A 16873-nucleotide genomic window follows, 5' to 3' on the forward strand; every position below is an offset into this window, starting at 1 on the left:
TATAAATGAAGTCCTCAATTGATGAAAGCTAGCATAATTTTTGAGGCTTTCTCAATAAGTCTCTGCTGGCAAATATCCTGTGTGTAAAGTTTGTGCAGGATGGTAACAAAGTGCTGTTCTGTGATGCAGCTCCGTAGGAACAGTACCCAAGGGCTGCTTGAGTTACTGGCTCCAGGTCTGCATAGTGCATCCTGCTGCTGCTGAGGATGTGGTTTGCTGTGTAGAGATCTAGCTGTGCAGTTTGCTGAAGAAGTTTAGCAACTTGTAGTTTAATCTGGTGTATTTATCTTGTTATTTCACATCCCCAACTCTATTCTAAATTGCAATTTTGTGGTGTGTCATTTCAGTGAAACTTCATTTTTGGGAAAAGTGGACACTGTGTTATATGGTACAAATTTTCAGGCATCAAAGGAAGATGTTGCTCTAAAATTTTAAAGGCTAAAAGAAATATTTGTGCTTCACACAGGGGATTGGAAACTGCTGTGGTACTGAGATGTAATCTGATTTGTACCTAGACAGGCAAATTGTCCAGAAATTAAAAGAATCAAACATAAAGGTGAGGAGAGAATAATAAAATTCTAGAATTATCAGGTTAAAGAGACCTTTAAGATAAAGTCCAGCCAACAACCCAGCATTATAACTGTACCCCCTAAGCCACTCAACCTTATCACTCAGAATGAGAAATGCTGAATGATTTTGCTGGAAAGTTGAAGTACATAATACTTCATGTTACTCTGAGGACAGTGTTTTCAGTTGTTGAATTACTCCAGTTTTTATGTAGCTCCATTTGTTGTGAAGCTAGATGGGGGTATGGGGGCCTGTTCCAGAAAACAGTGCAACACCTCCTGAAGCTGCAGTGTAGCTGTTAATGGACTTCAGGGGACATGTATCAGCTTAGTGGTTAGCATCCCATCATTGTCCTTCTGTTACAGGAGGTGGCATCTGTGCAGAGCAAATGTCTCTGTTATCATCCTTCTCCCAGAGACGTTATAAAGTGGTAAAGCTACGTCTGTTCCGTTTCCAGACTCTCATCTGCAGGTGGAAGCTGAACCTGTTACTTAAAAGCCTTGTTAATATGACCAAAATGGGGTAAGTAAAATCCTTATCCTTTGTGGTCTTCGTGCCAAGTGTTTGAAGGAAGTTTTCCAGAGAGACCACTGAGCTGCTCGGATCAGATGGAAGCTCCAGCTGGGGTTTTCAAACCTCTTTGCTTTTCTGACATACACAGCTTGTGTGTAAAATAAAATAATGGCAAGCCATGTCTGGATCAGGCAATTGTCTTTTTTACAAGCGAAACAGAGCTAACAAGTCCTTGTTGAGATACAACAGTAAACAACTAGGTTGTTTTCCACTGTCCCCTTTGTGGTCGTTAGCAGAGGCAATGTTAATAGTACCAGGAGGATACTTGGGATCTGCCACATGGAAAAAGGAAGGAATATCAAATAGTGTTCTTGTTTCAGGCAGTATAAACACAGATAATCTGAACTGTCTACCCAGTAAAACAATATGTGTACACAGAGTAGTTTCATCTAATTAGCACAGCTTACAAAATAAGAGCAGAGTTGTGGTAACTCAGGTTTTGTCATGTGTCCAGTACCAAGGTCAAGTATTCATTATTGTTGGAGAGCTTATATTGTCTAAGAGTTGCCAGCACATATTGATGTGCACAGCTACACCTTCAAGGATGCGATAGCTGAATCCAAGGTGGCTTCCTCTGATGACAGTCCTCCTTAAAACACAGAAAGACTGCTGCCTTTTCATTTAATGATACACCAGAAGCTAAGAAAAAGAAGCTTTAACCAGTCGGTCTGGAATACATGCATTTTTAGGCTAGCAAAGTATTTCTATCCTTCTTGTGGTTTTGCTTTTGCTTTCCTCATGTTCAATTTTACTCATGAAACTCTGGTTTAAATTGTCTATTCCTGCAGAGAATTCCTGGATTCAGAACAGTGTGAGTAGCCAAGAAATCTGTAGCTGTTCATCCCATGTGCTCTTTGGATGTAATTCCTTCCTAAGGTCTGCCCAAATTAAAATGTTTGGCTGTAAGTTGATCCGTATGGGAGATATTTGTGGATTTGGGGGAGGTGGTGGGTTTACAGTGGCCAGCAGTGCAGTATAATGCTGTAGACATCCTGTCAGATGAACCATACTGGTTCTATGGGCACTGGGAGCTGGGGGGCACAGAGCAGTGTGCCCTCCTCTGGATCCTCAGCTCTTTTCTCTTTGCAGGTGTCCCAGGGACATCCAGCTTGGCTCTGTCTAATTCTCTGGCCACTGCAGCAGCCAGCACTGCTTTGCTGTACTCACTTGTGGCAAGGAGGTTGCAGAATTTGGAGAACCAGCCCTGAGGAAGGGCTGGGTGGCGCAGCGGGCTCCATTGGTGGGAGAGCTGGCGCACACTGATCCCAGAGCAGCCTGGGCACTGTGACACAGCAGTGGAGGAGGATTAGCACAAAAACCAAAGCTCAGTCCCTTTCTTCTAACAGAATTCTGTCTGGGGGGGATGCCTGCTAAGTGCTGAAGAACTTTTTTCATCAGAGTGAAAAAACACCCCCTAAAATTAATAACTGCTAAGTATGAGTAAGAGCCAGATGTGCTGACTGGCTGGAGAGGGTGCTGCAGGGCAGCTGGCCTTCATAGTGTGGTTTGTTAGAGTTGAGGATGGAATTTTTCTATTAAAGGGAAGCATATTACAATTTGGAGACATCTTTTCATTATTAGTGCATTAGTAATGATTTGTGTGTTTAAACTGAAATAATGCAAAATGAAGCACAGGGTGGGTGACAGTATCACAGTGCTCCTTGCAACCTCTAACTGCTAGGGAATCATAATGCAGGAGACTTCCTTTTATTATAAATTCTTTTAACTAAATTGGGAAACATACAGAAGAACCTCAGCTTTTTAATTAATAATTTTAATTTTGATACACTTTCTAAATGAATTCATTGCCTTTTTTATTGCTTTTGTAGTTGCCCTAGTTACCTCAATTACTAAGGAATCAGCTTCAGACAAGCTTCAAAAATATCCTTGTGGCAGCTTCTCACAAGTGTTTGTCTTTTATTTGCAGACGTCTGAAGAGATGCTGCAGGACAGTGTTATATAGGCATATAAACCTTTAGTTGTTTCTTTCCAGTACTGGCTGCTCTTCCTAGATTGCACAGTCCTGGTAATATAAGGGCTGATGATGGACCATTGGAATATTTGTCTGTGTTCTCTCTGACAGAATTTGTATTGTTGCTAAACTACCTATTTTTTCCACTCTTCTTCTTTAAGAGCACTTAATAAGGGTTAATGCTATTTCATGACTTGGTTTCATAATCAACTCCTGCCAATGCTAATTTGCTTAGTTCCTCTGCAATTAAGTGACCATACACTGCCTATACCTGTTAACAGAAAGTCAAGTGACTTTTAAAGACGGTCTGAATAAATCAAGTGGAAATGTGACCTTGTATTAGTTTTTTTCTATACACATAACTCTGTGTTTCTTGCTGAGGTTTTTTCTCAGTCGATTTGGCAATTTCAAATCCACAGTATCAAATATAAAGAAATACAAAATCCTGAGCATGCTTTCCTTTACATTACTAAGCTGTTGATCAAGTTTTTTTTTAATGTGTTGCTGTGTCAAAGTTGTCCTTTTCATAGAAAAAACAAACCGAAGAATAATAATTTTGAAAATACTTGGTGATTAAAAAATAAAAAAATATTTAATTTCTCTAAACAATTTGAAGTGAAATCCAGTAATAAGACGATATTTTACATAAAATGCTAAAATTCTACGGATGAAACACTTCCAGCACCTTATGCTTACATTTTTTTATTTGTCTGCTCATGGCTAAAATATAAATTGTTGTTTATATTTTTTGCATTTGAATACTCTTCCTTTAAATTCCGTTTAAACCGGAGTATTTATCTTACATAATTTATCATAAGGTATATTTGCAAATTATACACTGAAACATCCATCCAGATACCTTGAAAGGTACACGATATATGTGTATATGGATAGGTGGTGATTGTACATAGCTAAATATATATTTATAGGTGCTATAGCACAAGGCAGGAACCTATTGAGTAGCAATTCACTTCTGAGTGGAAGCATAGATCCTGAGGTGAATGCAGACAGTGAGTGCAGAAGGGACTGAACCTGTTTTTATGGTCTACATAACACAAATAATATTTAGTGCTGGCAGATGGAATAGAGTGCTCAGGACTCGGTACCAAGGAACAAGAGCACAGCAGATAAGAAACCACTGAGTGTAGAGGGCATAACTCTGCAGCAGACACAGTGTTTAGATGAGGAGCAATATAACAAACTAATTATGTGCCAGTACAAACAGTTCCTGGGCAGGAGTGCTTTGAGCCAAGCTCTCGGCGCACGCGGCTCGTGCAGCCCAATTTACATCACCCTTCTCCAGTGAGGGACTGAGCACCCCACCCTAGAGCTGCTTAGCTCTGAGCATTTCTGTGTGCAGCTACTGCACACACACGGTCCCAGAAACACGCTCTCTCTTTAAAGCTGCAGATAATGGGGCATTTTTGCATTCAGTTACGTGCAATTAAAAATCCAGTGGCATTCACAGTTTGAAATGTAGATGCGTCTCACCTTTTTAACATTTTGAAAAAGGGAAATTCTAAATTCGTTTTTGTCAACTAATAGGAATATATTTATTACCAAGTAAAAATGGACGAAAATGAAATGGAAAATCTTAGCTCAACCTCAAGCGTTAAAATATTATTCTGCAAGATAATACAATTGTTTTACCTCTTTGTCCCTTATTAGAATACTTTAGCATGTTTCATATGGGAAATTCCTTTTTTGGTCAACAAACCAATCATTGGTTTATCTTCACAAATTGGCATAAATCCTCACCTTCTCTAGCTCTTGGAATTTTTTCCCCAAGAAACTGCTCAATGGAGCTTCATTTGAAGATCCACCTGATTGATAAAAGCTGTCAACTGTCTTTAAGCTCTTGAGGACCCTCTGTATTTTTTAATGTCTCATTACAGCAACTACCCTGTCTGTGCCTTTGAGTTCACATATACACACAGCAATTCTGTCCCTCTACTTTGCATTAACTTCTGTCACATAATGGTATGTTGGCTTTTTTTTTTTTTTTTAAATATTCTTTTCCTCTCCACTGGTATGTCATATAAGAAATTACTGCAGAAACCAGGGAATGAAAATTGTCAATATGTGATTCCTCTGGTTGTAATTAAACAACTGAAAGAAAACACATTTGTAAATGACAATAAGAAAAAAAATTCTCCAGACTTCAGGAATAAGATATATGGGTTTTGACATATTTTAATATGTACAGGAAATTCTTCAGTCATGAGGAAAAAAATTTACTTTGTGATGTCCCCAGTAGGAGGTTTCCTTAACATGAACTTGAAACTGAATGAAAAATAGATTTTGAACAGTCAGTTTAAGAGATCTATTACGTTGTGCAGAGTCTGAAGACTACACAGGATTACTCGGTTCAATTTTTGTCTGCTACTGTGTATATAATAGGTTATGATACAGCTCTGAATCTATAGTAAATCAGTAGGCAAATTTAAATTGCCATAGCTTTACATCTTTTTCTGTGCACTGTGGTGTTTTTGTTGCCAAAATATGACAGTAAAAAAAGAAAAAAATAATTGAAGAGAAGAAAAAGATTACATTCCTGTAAATAATATATAGTAAATAATATATAATTGGTCATATTTCTTCTGAATTTTGCCAGTGGCTTGAATGGGGAGAATAGAGTCTTCCTCCTGCTGAAAAGGAATAGGTTAAAGTTTAATTGTGAGATTATCTTTAAATTGTATTGTGACTGTGGATTGTGGTCAGAAAACTTCCTGGTCAGTTTTTTGTTTGTCCCAAAGTATCAGGCAGGTATTGGGGATATATCTCAGTAAGTACTGAAACAGCTAAAAAGGCTGCAAAGAAGTTGGCTCTATCAATTCCTGCATTAGGGTCCCAGTGGGGTCCCTTGCTTTGGTGCCTGAAAATAAATGAGAAGTCACTGTGTGAATGGTTGTAAGTCAGAAGGTTCCTGTGGAGTTGTATATATTTGATGTGCTCCCTTTGTATTGTTTTACCTTCATGTGAGGTAAAAGGATGGAAGAGACTGTATAATCTGTGTTCCTGAGAATCCTCTATTTCTCATGTCCTTGTCTAATAGCTTACTACAGAAATGTTTATTTCCAAACAGCTATCCTATATTGCCTTTAGGACCAGCAGATAGGGTGACACTATTCAGGTGACAGGACATTTTGTGTGTTAAACTAATTAAATGCAGACAAAAGCCATTCTTAAAACAAATAAATTCCGCATCTAGAGTCATGTACTTGCCTTTGTGGGAGAAATTAAATAATGATGCTTTCATGGGGGACTGGAGAGATTGAATGGAGCTATCTGCCAATACAGTCCCTTCCCAGACTGCTGCCATTTCACCACAGGAATTTTCTGTGATTTTCTGGGTGCCCTCTAGAATCTTTTAACTGAGATAACTAGAATAACCCTTCAGCTTTAGGTTTTTTTGTAATAAAACATGAGAATGGATGCCATGTTTTTTGAAGCAAGTAAGGAGAAAAGAGAATTAAAAGACAAAAATGCAAAAATTTCACACAGGGAATCTTAGAGCATCCTTTCTTTTGTTTTTGAAATGTTGGTTTTGTTCAACAGTTTTAAATAGTTGCTTGATTTCCAGGCTTCAAAATCACAGAGAACAATCAGTAAGATTTCTCACATTTTTTATGTGGGAAATAATTACTTGCATATACAGCATTTCCAGTTACCTCATGTTTGTGGATTGTCAGTGTCTCTTCTAAGGACTGGCTGACTTTATGTCCAATTTTTTTGAATGTTCTCTAGTCTGGAGTGTGTTGAGTTTTTTAATGTGCATATGTGTGACTAACTAGAGCATCTTCTGACATTTTTGGATGTGACACCTAAAGATTTCTGATAAGCTCAGCAGGATTTACCAGTTCTAGAAACAAATCAGAACTATTTATGCAGAGCACTCCAAAATTCAGATACCCCAAGAATATAAGCTACTGAAAGCTGACAGAAGAGTTTCAGATTGTAGGAAATTTTTTTTAACTGGAAGGGTTGTCAAGCATTGGAAGAAGCTGCCTAAGGAAGTGGTTTAGTCACCATCCCTGCAGGTTTTTATAAGGTGTGTAGATTTGGCACTTAGGGACATTTTTCAGTCGTGGACGTGGCAGTTCTGGGTTAATTGTTGGACTCAATGATCTTAAAGGTATTTCCCAACATAAATGATTTTATTATTCCTGTTGTCCTTTGCTGCCTGTTTTTTGTTGTTGTTATTTTTATTTTCAGATACTTATCACATTTATTCAAGGCATCTCTACCTCGAAGTATGTAACTCAACTGATTTGAAATATGAAGGCTGAGAAGCTTAACTCAAAAAAACCAAAAGAAACAAAACATACTAAATTGTAGAAAAGGCCTGAAATCCAGCCTTGGTATGGTGTGCTGCCCATTTTTTAGTAAGTAAAATGTTCTCTTCGTGGATATCTTTGTTCACATAGGAGAGGAGCATTGCTAAAGGAAACGCAAAAGGACTTGTACAGAGAAAAAAGCAGCTCTCTGACTACTTATAATTATGTGAATGTTTTAATGCAGAATGCAATTATCTGGTGGAAGGTAAATGCATTGGAAATGCTCAAAAGCTCAGTTCCCATTACAATACATGTGAATGCTACACCTAGAAACAAAAGAAACTGGCTTTGAAGATACAAAGATGGCAGCTGATGAGAAGGAGAGCATTTGGAGCTGTGTTACCAACAAATCCCATGCCATTTTCCCTCCTGCCTGCTGCTTATCTGTAAGGCTGGGCTCCCACTGCTGCATCGGTACTGACTTCATCCAGAATCCTGAACAATGGGGAAGCAGTGACAAATTCAGCCACTTACTGCAATTGCCAGAGTGACAGCAGCAGAGGGAGAAGACAAAGCAGAGCAAAAAAAAGCTGATGCTAACAACAATGACATCTAGCATCCATTTGACACGGGCTAGAGCCTGTGCTGTACAGGTCTGCCTGCCAGCACACTGATTGTAAACTGGCACCCATGTGCTACAGAGATGGGCAATAAATAAATAACATTGTTTTGTGCACAATGAAGATGAGTCAGGACCTGATGAGGCAGGGGATGATTCATATTCAGCCTTCAGAACTCCATCAGCTGTAAGCTATTTTGCTTGCCCTCAGGAATTCATTAACTGGGATGGGGAAACAGATAGTTATTACTGTGTTACTGCTGTGCTTGGCTACTATATGCTAATTGACAATTGTCCCATGTTCAAGGAAATTGTTGCTTATTCCTCAGGTGGCTGTAGTAAGGATACTGTGAGGAGTTGCATATTTTAGGATGCGTGTCCACTAGATTGAATCCTTCTGCTGTTACAAGCCATGGAAGTGAACAACAAAAACTGAAGCAAATTAACTGTAGTCTGACTTCTCCTCTGCCACAAGTGCCTTTCTGAGGAGATATTAATATGATTTTTCTCAGTCTTTCACCTAATATTTTAATTCCTTTTACATAATTTTGTGCCTTTTTCTTTCTTCCTAGAGTGTGACAGAATGTCAAAGTCCCAACTACACTTGTTCTTCTCATTGCGAGAGATATTTAAAAAAAAAAAAAGTAGCTCAGCTTGAAGTTATAATTTCCTTTATTTGTATTTCTTCATGGCCATGAAAGAGCTTCATTCACTGCTGCATCCTGATCTTGCATATGGATGGAGCTTGTTGGTCTTGTGCCTGGAGCTTGTTGGTCTTGTGCCTTTTCTCTGTTTATCAAGTCTAAATAACACAAAGACCCATCAGATCTGTCACAAATGTCATGTGAGGGTGTTACAACTTGGGGAACAGAGGCACAGATTTAGAAATTAACTTGTGTGGTAGAAAGATTATACAACTGGTTATTCTGAGAGGCTGCTAAAATCACCAGGTGTCCTGGTTCATTTTCCTTTCATGGGAGGTTCTGAAGGCAAGGTTCTGTAGGTAAAAGAAAATTCTTACATGATCACACTGCATTGTTTAAAAGCTCTTGTTGTTCTGTCTTTATTACAGCTTGACAACTGTGATTAGTAGCAAATGTCTAATTTGAGAAGGACAATTCAGGGATACAGTTGCTGTCTGGCACAGTCTTCTGTTCTGTGTAAACCTGCACAGCCATGAACATCCAGCTTTGGGCAGCATGGGATCCAGATGGATCTTTTTGCTGAGCCTGGGACTTTTGTTTACAAATGTTCAACTCCAAAAAAAAAAAAAAAAAGAAAAGAAAAGAAAAAAAAAAACACCACCCCCCACAAACAAACAACCCCCCCCCCCCAAAAAACCCCACCAAAAAACAAAAAAACCCCACCCCCCCAACCCCCCCCCAAAAAAACCACACCAAAAAACCCCACAACAGCAACAACAACCCCCCCCCAAACCCCACAATCTTAGAAAATTCCCCAGATACAGTTAATAGAGCAATTAAAAAATGCATTTGAATGTTATATATATTTAACACGTCATGAAGGTTCAGGTGCTGCATTCCTGCTATATTTTAACTTCATTTTAACCTTTTCCCTTCCTCGATCTTATTTTTTCCTTTGAATTTGGGTTTTGACACACTGTCTGAGTATTTTTTTTCAGCTGAACTTTTTTTCCATGTTTCTAAATTATGAGATCCTCCTTCTGCTTCACTAGTTGCGTTTGTGTGTTACAACACATCACTGCAGGAGGATTACATTTGTCAAACAAAATTAAAGCATATTTAAAGAACAGACTTGTCCAGTGCTCTGTTGGCTCCTGGAATAAATTTTGTGACACAGGAGACAAATTCAACATGCTTTTGACTAAACTTTAGGTAGAAGGGTTTTTTTAATATCTGCTCAGGATGTGTCTCAGGATGGTGTGTCAGGACATAAGCCCAATTCCTGTAGTATACAGGTGACTATTTATAGGAGAAAATTGTTCTGCAATAATTACCAATATACCCTTGTTATGCCATCCAGTGGCCATAAATGGCTGCTAAAACTTTCTTTTTTCTTCTTTTTAGATGTTTTAAAATGAACCTTTCTGTTACTTTACTTCATCATTTTTATCTCATTTTACATCCTGCAGTTAGGAACAGTCATTTTCTTCTTTGTTTATGAAAAGATTTTGAAAGATGTATGAGTATTTACTTTTCTTGAAACAACCATGTTAATCACATTATGTGTAAAACATATATTCTACTTTAATACGGTTCAGATTACCAAATGCAGAAATAAAATATTTTCAAAAGGAATCTTTTCATAATCTCTGCTAGAAATACAACATCCGAGCATGGGGTATGCTGAAATCTCCAACAGCAACCCAGAATTAGATTGGTCTATTTGAAATCCCTGAAATGATATGGAAATACTTCCTTACTGCCAAATTGCACTAAGAAGAGTTTGAAATACATCAATTTTTGCTCATTATGAATTGTTGTAATTGCTCCAGGAGTGTGAACAGCTGCCCAGAAAACAGTCTCTATGCCTGACATGGCACGAGTGAAATAGAGAATCATTACATGTCCTCTGTCAGCATTGCTGTCTAGACAAACCACGTAGCAAAGTGCACCTGAATATGGTGGAAGAATCTAGCTTGATAAAAACTTGACTTGAAGAGAGTCACCCATTTAAGGTCTTTGACTGAGAATTAAAGACTTGACTCACAATGCAAAATAGTCTCAGGAAAGATTATTTTGTCCAGAAGTTTAATTCTGATATTTTTATTCCTTTTCAAGTTGCATTTGATGCGTGAGTTGTTTACTGCCTTACAGGTGGCGTGATATAACTTTTTTGTAATGTACAGAAGAAGAATAGAAATCAAAGGCTGGGTTAGTGGTAAAAAGAAGTTAAAACAATTACGTGGAAAATTATTTGAAAATTAATTATACGGAGGAACTTGAAAGAAAAAACCTGGAGATTTGGTGGTCAGGACAGGGAGAAGTGTTTGAGACAGAAACATGCAGAAGGAAATAGATCTTAAAGTAACTTTACGTTTTACCTGTGCAATGCTAAATCTGAACAGATGCACAATGGTCTGGAATTTTGTATTTTAAAGATTATGGTTTGGTTTTTTTTTTTTTCCCCATCTCTTTCTTTACCGGACTCGTCTCCATTGAGTCTGACCAACTTTGTGGATTGGCTGATTTTTGGGAGATTCCATTACTGTTCATTAATCATATGTACGCAGGATGAATCCCCATGTTCCTGTTTGAACAGTACATCCAAAGCTGTATTGGAGACACCTCAATACTGTTCTCAAATAGTTTTGATTTAATGTGATTTTTTCAGTTTTTTGTATATCATGAGATTTGGGAGCCGGCTGAGCAAGCCTAACTCAATGCTTATGTTTCAATTTTTGTCAGTGGAAAGAATGGAACAAATGATTCTTGATACAAAGCAGAGTCTGCCTGGGGTCTAATTTTATATCACAGCCATAGCTGTTACTCTTGCCAAGTCCCATTCACTCCCTAGAGTGGTCACTTGGTTTGCAATTTTGAGTTTATGCTTCTGCTGAAGGAATTTACTGTGAGATTTGTGGTCAGTTTCCAGCATTTTCATCAAACTCCTTAAAGCAAACTCCCTTTGGAAAGCAGTGCCCATGCAGTGAGAAGTTGATCACCTCTTGCCACAGCAGTTACCAGATCTCCAGGTGGGGACGTGTTCAGCAACGCTCTGCATGCTCTAAGACAAAGGCCAATGTTTGTTTATTTCTCCTATGTCTGTTTAACAAATATTTTTGAAATATTCGTAGTCACCAGTTCTTCACGGTTATTGAGTGTGCTGACTCTGTGATTGGAGTCAGTTGATATTAGATTTCTTTACACTGTGTTCCTTGTTCCCTTTCGGAATTCTGCAAGAATAACACACAGCTTCTAAACTGTCTGTAGATGCTGCTTACTGAAATCTGCACAGGCAGGTTTCATGGTCAAAAGATATTTTCTGTGCTGGTTGGCCGATCCAGCCTACTGGCCTGCAGGAAGCCCCTCCAAAAAGCCAGCTATGCTTATTGCTCAGTCCAGATTTGGGGTAAATGGTCAGTATAGACATTAGATATCCATGCTTGTTGATTTTTTAGAAATGTATGAGAAAGTTCTTAGTTTGATAATAGATACTAGTGAGTGACTTTGTAATTTATATTTACTTAGATTTTTTTCCCCCATTGATGCCTAATTGTTCAGTTGCAAATTGTTTGGGCTATCATGTATCTTCATCTTGCTCTGACTTTGGACTCCATTTGCACCTTGACAGACAACAGCACCACTAGTCCTTCTGGATCCCTGGTGTGTCAGGGCCCTGCTTCTAGGAGCTGGGGAAGGATTTTGTATATCCAGAAGTAAATGACATATGATCTCTGTCTTTTTTATTCAGCCTTCAAGGAAAGTGATGGACAAATGTTTGTATCTTTCAGAGAATGACAGTTGTTTTGCAGAAAATGGCTGGAGAAAGGTCAAATTTGTGAGTATTGTATGTTGTGAAATATACATTGTGAAACTAATGAAAAACTTATGGAACTGGTTTTTTATGGAGTAGAGGAAAAGCAGAATCAGGCCTATAGGGAGAAGCAATAAGTATGGAATATGAACAGTACAATAGTTTTATTCACATGAAGACTTAGTAAAACAAGCTGTGTTATTTTAGCTGAGTCTGACTGATTTGTTCTCCAAACCCAATATTAATGATACATAACTGGCACCTGATCAGTACCACAGAAGTGGAATATTATTGTGCAATGTTCTGTTTTCAAAGCAGTTCCCTTTCACGGTGCTTTACCAGCAAGGTCTGCTACACAGTGCCAAGAGAGAGAAGTAGCTCCTCATGTGCTTTGGGAAGATGTGTGACAATCCTTTGCAGTATGACAAAACCTTGGTGTTTCTGACTGCCTGTGTTCTGCTCCAGAGGCTGCTGCAGCCTTTGGTGTGAGATGAGGCTTAACCAGAGACTGCCCAGAGCCTTGGACTGCTGGAGTGTAGGATGCTTGGTCAGGCCCCCCACTCCCTTCTGCTGAGCTGTGTTCTCACCCAAGACACCAAAGAGCTCCAAGGAGCCAGATTCTGGCAAATGCATCACTGCAAAGGAGCACAGAAGACCTTGCATTCTCTGACCGTAGTTTTCTTCTGTGTTTCTTTGTTGTTTTGCAGCAGTGTTTCTGTTAGCTGCAATATTTTGAGTTTTTCAATATGCTTCTATTAACATGTTAAAAGCCATGTGTTCACTTAAGCTGATGGAAGGAACAACTTTAACTCTGTGAAAGGGCTGCATGCTGTGCTCACTAGCACTCATGGGGCATTGTTCCTATTTTTTCTGATATAACTGGTTTCCAGAAGTTTGCAAGCCTTCAACATTTAAAAGACGGAGGTTTGGAAAAAAAAGAGAACTTCTTGGTAAAGGTAGGCTGTAATTCTGCTCTTTATAGCTCAATAATTTAGTTTAAAATGTATTAGAATTAGCAAGCTTGGAACTTGCTAATTCGGGGCCAGGCCTGGGACATCTTTAGGAAGCAGCTATTTGTGCTATGAGCCACTATGGAGTGGGCAAAGAGAGTAAAGGGCTAAAATGCTGCTTGTGGTCCTCCCAGACTCCGTTTTCTGTCATTTACCTACTAGCTGAGACCTGACATATGTTTCTGGGGGATATAGAACTAGGTTTTTTTGGTACTTCCAACAGTTACAGATGTTTTGATGTTCCTCTGCTCTCCTCCCTCCCACCCCCTGCATTTGGAGGTGTTTGCTTCAATGTCAGTCACATTTGACAGTTATTTCTTAAACCTTTCTGTAAGTACAGATGTATAACAGTACTGTCACCAGGAAAAATGTGGGCTTTCACTTGTGGTCAGAAAGAACTCTGAAGTTTGCATAATGCATTTCTTTCCTGGAAATTTTTTGTTCCTACACCATTGTATATCACTATGATTTTGTAGCATGGCTTGTGGTTTACTCTCAAGACACATTTCATATAGGAAAAGGTTTCCACAAAACCTAAGTGCTCGGAGGGATGTGGATGGAGTAATTTACTTTTGCCTTTTAATTTTGGGCCACCAACCACCAGGAGCAGTTTTGCTCTGCAGCTGTTGCTGATTGGGTTAAATTCTGAAGCTGCTTCTTATATGTATCATGTCAGTGGAAAGAGTACAACTGAAACTCCAGTATCCCAATCTACAGAGTCAAACTTGTGCTTACTTTGGACATCCTTTCTCTAAGAGAGGCTTTCTAGAGGAAACTCAAACTAAACAAGTTCAAATCCCTTTTGCAAGAGAAAATCTTGTCTAGAATACGTATAACAGATGGACACTTGTATTTGCTCTGTTATAAATGTAGACAAATGAGCCAAAGTCTTCAAGGGAACCTGTGAATTCTAAATGTAGAAGGAGAAAAGTAGGTTTGGAAGGAGCTGAACTAGTGCTTATATGCAGATAATATTAGATCAGTCACACAAAGTCATGAGTACCAGTAGACCAAAATACACCGTCACATGCAATAGTGCCCATGTGTCTAGAGGATATGAATATTGGAGATATTGAGAAGGAGAATGTTGTGTATTTGTATACTGCTCTTTGGTTCTGCCTGTTTGTTTTGTACAGGTCTGGGATATGCTTGGGAGCCCCAGTGAGTCCTTTTGTACCACTGAGATCTGGAAAACTGACAAGTCCTCCCAGTGGGGTAACAGGTAGTTAACACAGTAATACCCAAATTAATTTGCCCGAAACCATGTTTTTCCTGAACTCAGTCTGGGGTCTGTACACATCTTTCTGGGTTAACCAGAGCTGTCTGCTGGGTGCATGATGGACTATATATTGCTAAAGGCTAAGTGGGAAATATTCCACACCTTGAGTATGACAAATATGTTCTATCCATATATTGTGAAATTCCAGCTGCAGATAGTGGACAAGAGGAATTACACACAATCTTAAGAAACCACGGCTTCATTGCAATATTTTTTATCTGTTCTGCTGTTTATCAAGCAACTGCCAAGAAGTAGGAGGCTCTCATCTTTATTTCTCACTGAAATTAAGAGAAGTAGTTTGTGTATGTCTTCCTGAACACTTTCTGAAACATTCCAGCTGGCATGATAATTTGTGAGCTATTCATCTTGCGTGAAATTCAGCTGCTAAATTGTTTGTCAACTGTATTCCTTGCATTCATTGTGTACTGGTCTCCTAAATGAAACAGCTGTGAATGTATTTACAGTCTGAGAAAGCTGGAGCAGTGATGAAAGTCTGCAGTTTTAGTTGTTTGCTCATCAGCTGACGTAAAGGCAAAACCAAAGGAGGAGCATGTACTTACTTGCTCTCTAGTCTTTAACTATCTCCATGTGTTGCCATTTAATTTGAATGGATCAGAGAAGTCATTATTCCAAATTTCTGATAATTCAGGTCTGTGAGGGCCTATTAAATCCCAAACATTGTATGGAAATATTGGTAAAGACTCCAGAAAATACAGTTATGTATATTCATGGCCGTGATGAAATATAAAATAACTTCTCTAAGTAAAGAACAAAATTCAAAACCCAAAGATCACAAGTTATTTAATGATTAGCCTGTAATTAGAAAAAATTCTAAAATGTACTGTTTTCAAGCATCCTGGAATTCTGTTGCCTCAAGCAGGCCTTCCCACAGATCCTTGTACAAATACACTGAATTTGCTTCTGAAACTTTGATGACAGAGAAAATGTTCCTGGATTTGTATTTATCTAGAGAATTCACTTTATTACCACAAAGTCACAAATGCCTTAAAACACTTTATTCTTGTGTTTGGTTTAGAAAAACAACATCTAATTGACAGCTGTTATCTTAGAGCATAACCAAAAGATGGCAGCAAGCCAATATTTTTTTCTACCAAGCAGACAAGAGATAGTTTATTTACAGTTTTATGAACTCTGTTGTGTAATCGGAAGGGAAAGATGCTATGGATTCTATTTCCTATTGGAAATGAAGTGATTAAAACAATTTGAGAGGTAAAAAATACTCTGCAGTTTTTTTATTAATGTAAGAAAACAAAGCAGAGGATGAACCATGTTGAGATGAGTAACTCGCCAGACCAAGAACAAATATCTTTTGTTTAAATGTTTTCATGTTGGACAATTCCCAGATGGGACTTCACCCAGCAGTGGCAAAAAGATCCAACCGGACCGCCCAATAAAGAATTAACTTCCTAAAACACAAGGAACTGGAGAGACAACCAGAAAGAGGCAAATTTCCTTACCCTTTAACAGTGAACCTGTCATGATTTCTAGTGCGGAACCTTAATATCTGTGTGCTTCGACTTTCGCGGTGACATTCACAACGGAAATGACCAGATGAATGAGCTGGTCTTCTCAGGCCTTCCTGCAGCCCTGTGAGGTCAAGGAAAAGGTCCCCAGTGACTCCATTTTTGTCTGAATCAGCTGCTGTCTGGTGGCATGCCAAAAGGGCCTGAAATTGTGCAATGTACTAACATGCACCTTATGCTGGGTTTGGATTATCAGTGCCATCAGGGAGGTGAGAACAAAACAGAAGCTACAAAGAGAGTTTGGGGGGAAAATGGGGAATTAACTGTTTACTTGGCTTGCAGTGCAGAAAAATTCCCAAACAACAAACCCTCAGATAGCCAAGTTGTCAAACAAAGAGCCTTTACTCCCACCCCCAAGGATTTTTAAGTTCAAACACCTCACAAATCATAGCGCATAATGTCTTTCAAAACAGAAAATCCCTTAGGAAAAGGTTTCTCATAATTACAAATTTCCTTACAGGAGATTGCTCAACAACTCTTAAGCAACATTTCCATTATGTGCAAAGCCAACACAAAAGCTTGTAGTGTTCCAGAGTGCATTCACTTGCTGGTGTAGCTGCATGAGGTTACTGCT

The sequence above is a fragment of the Hirundo rustica genome, chromosome 9 (genome assembly GCF_015227805.2).
Source record: "Hirundo rustica isolate bHirRus1 chromosome 9, bHirRus1.pri.v3, whole genome shotgun sequence".
Lineage (NCBI taxonomy): Eukaryota > Metazoa > Chordata > Aves > Passeriformes > Hirundinidae > Hirundo > Hirundo rustica.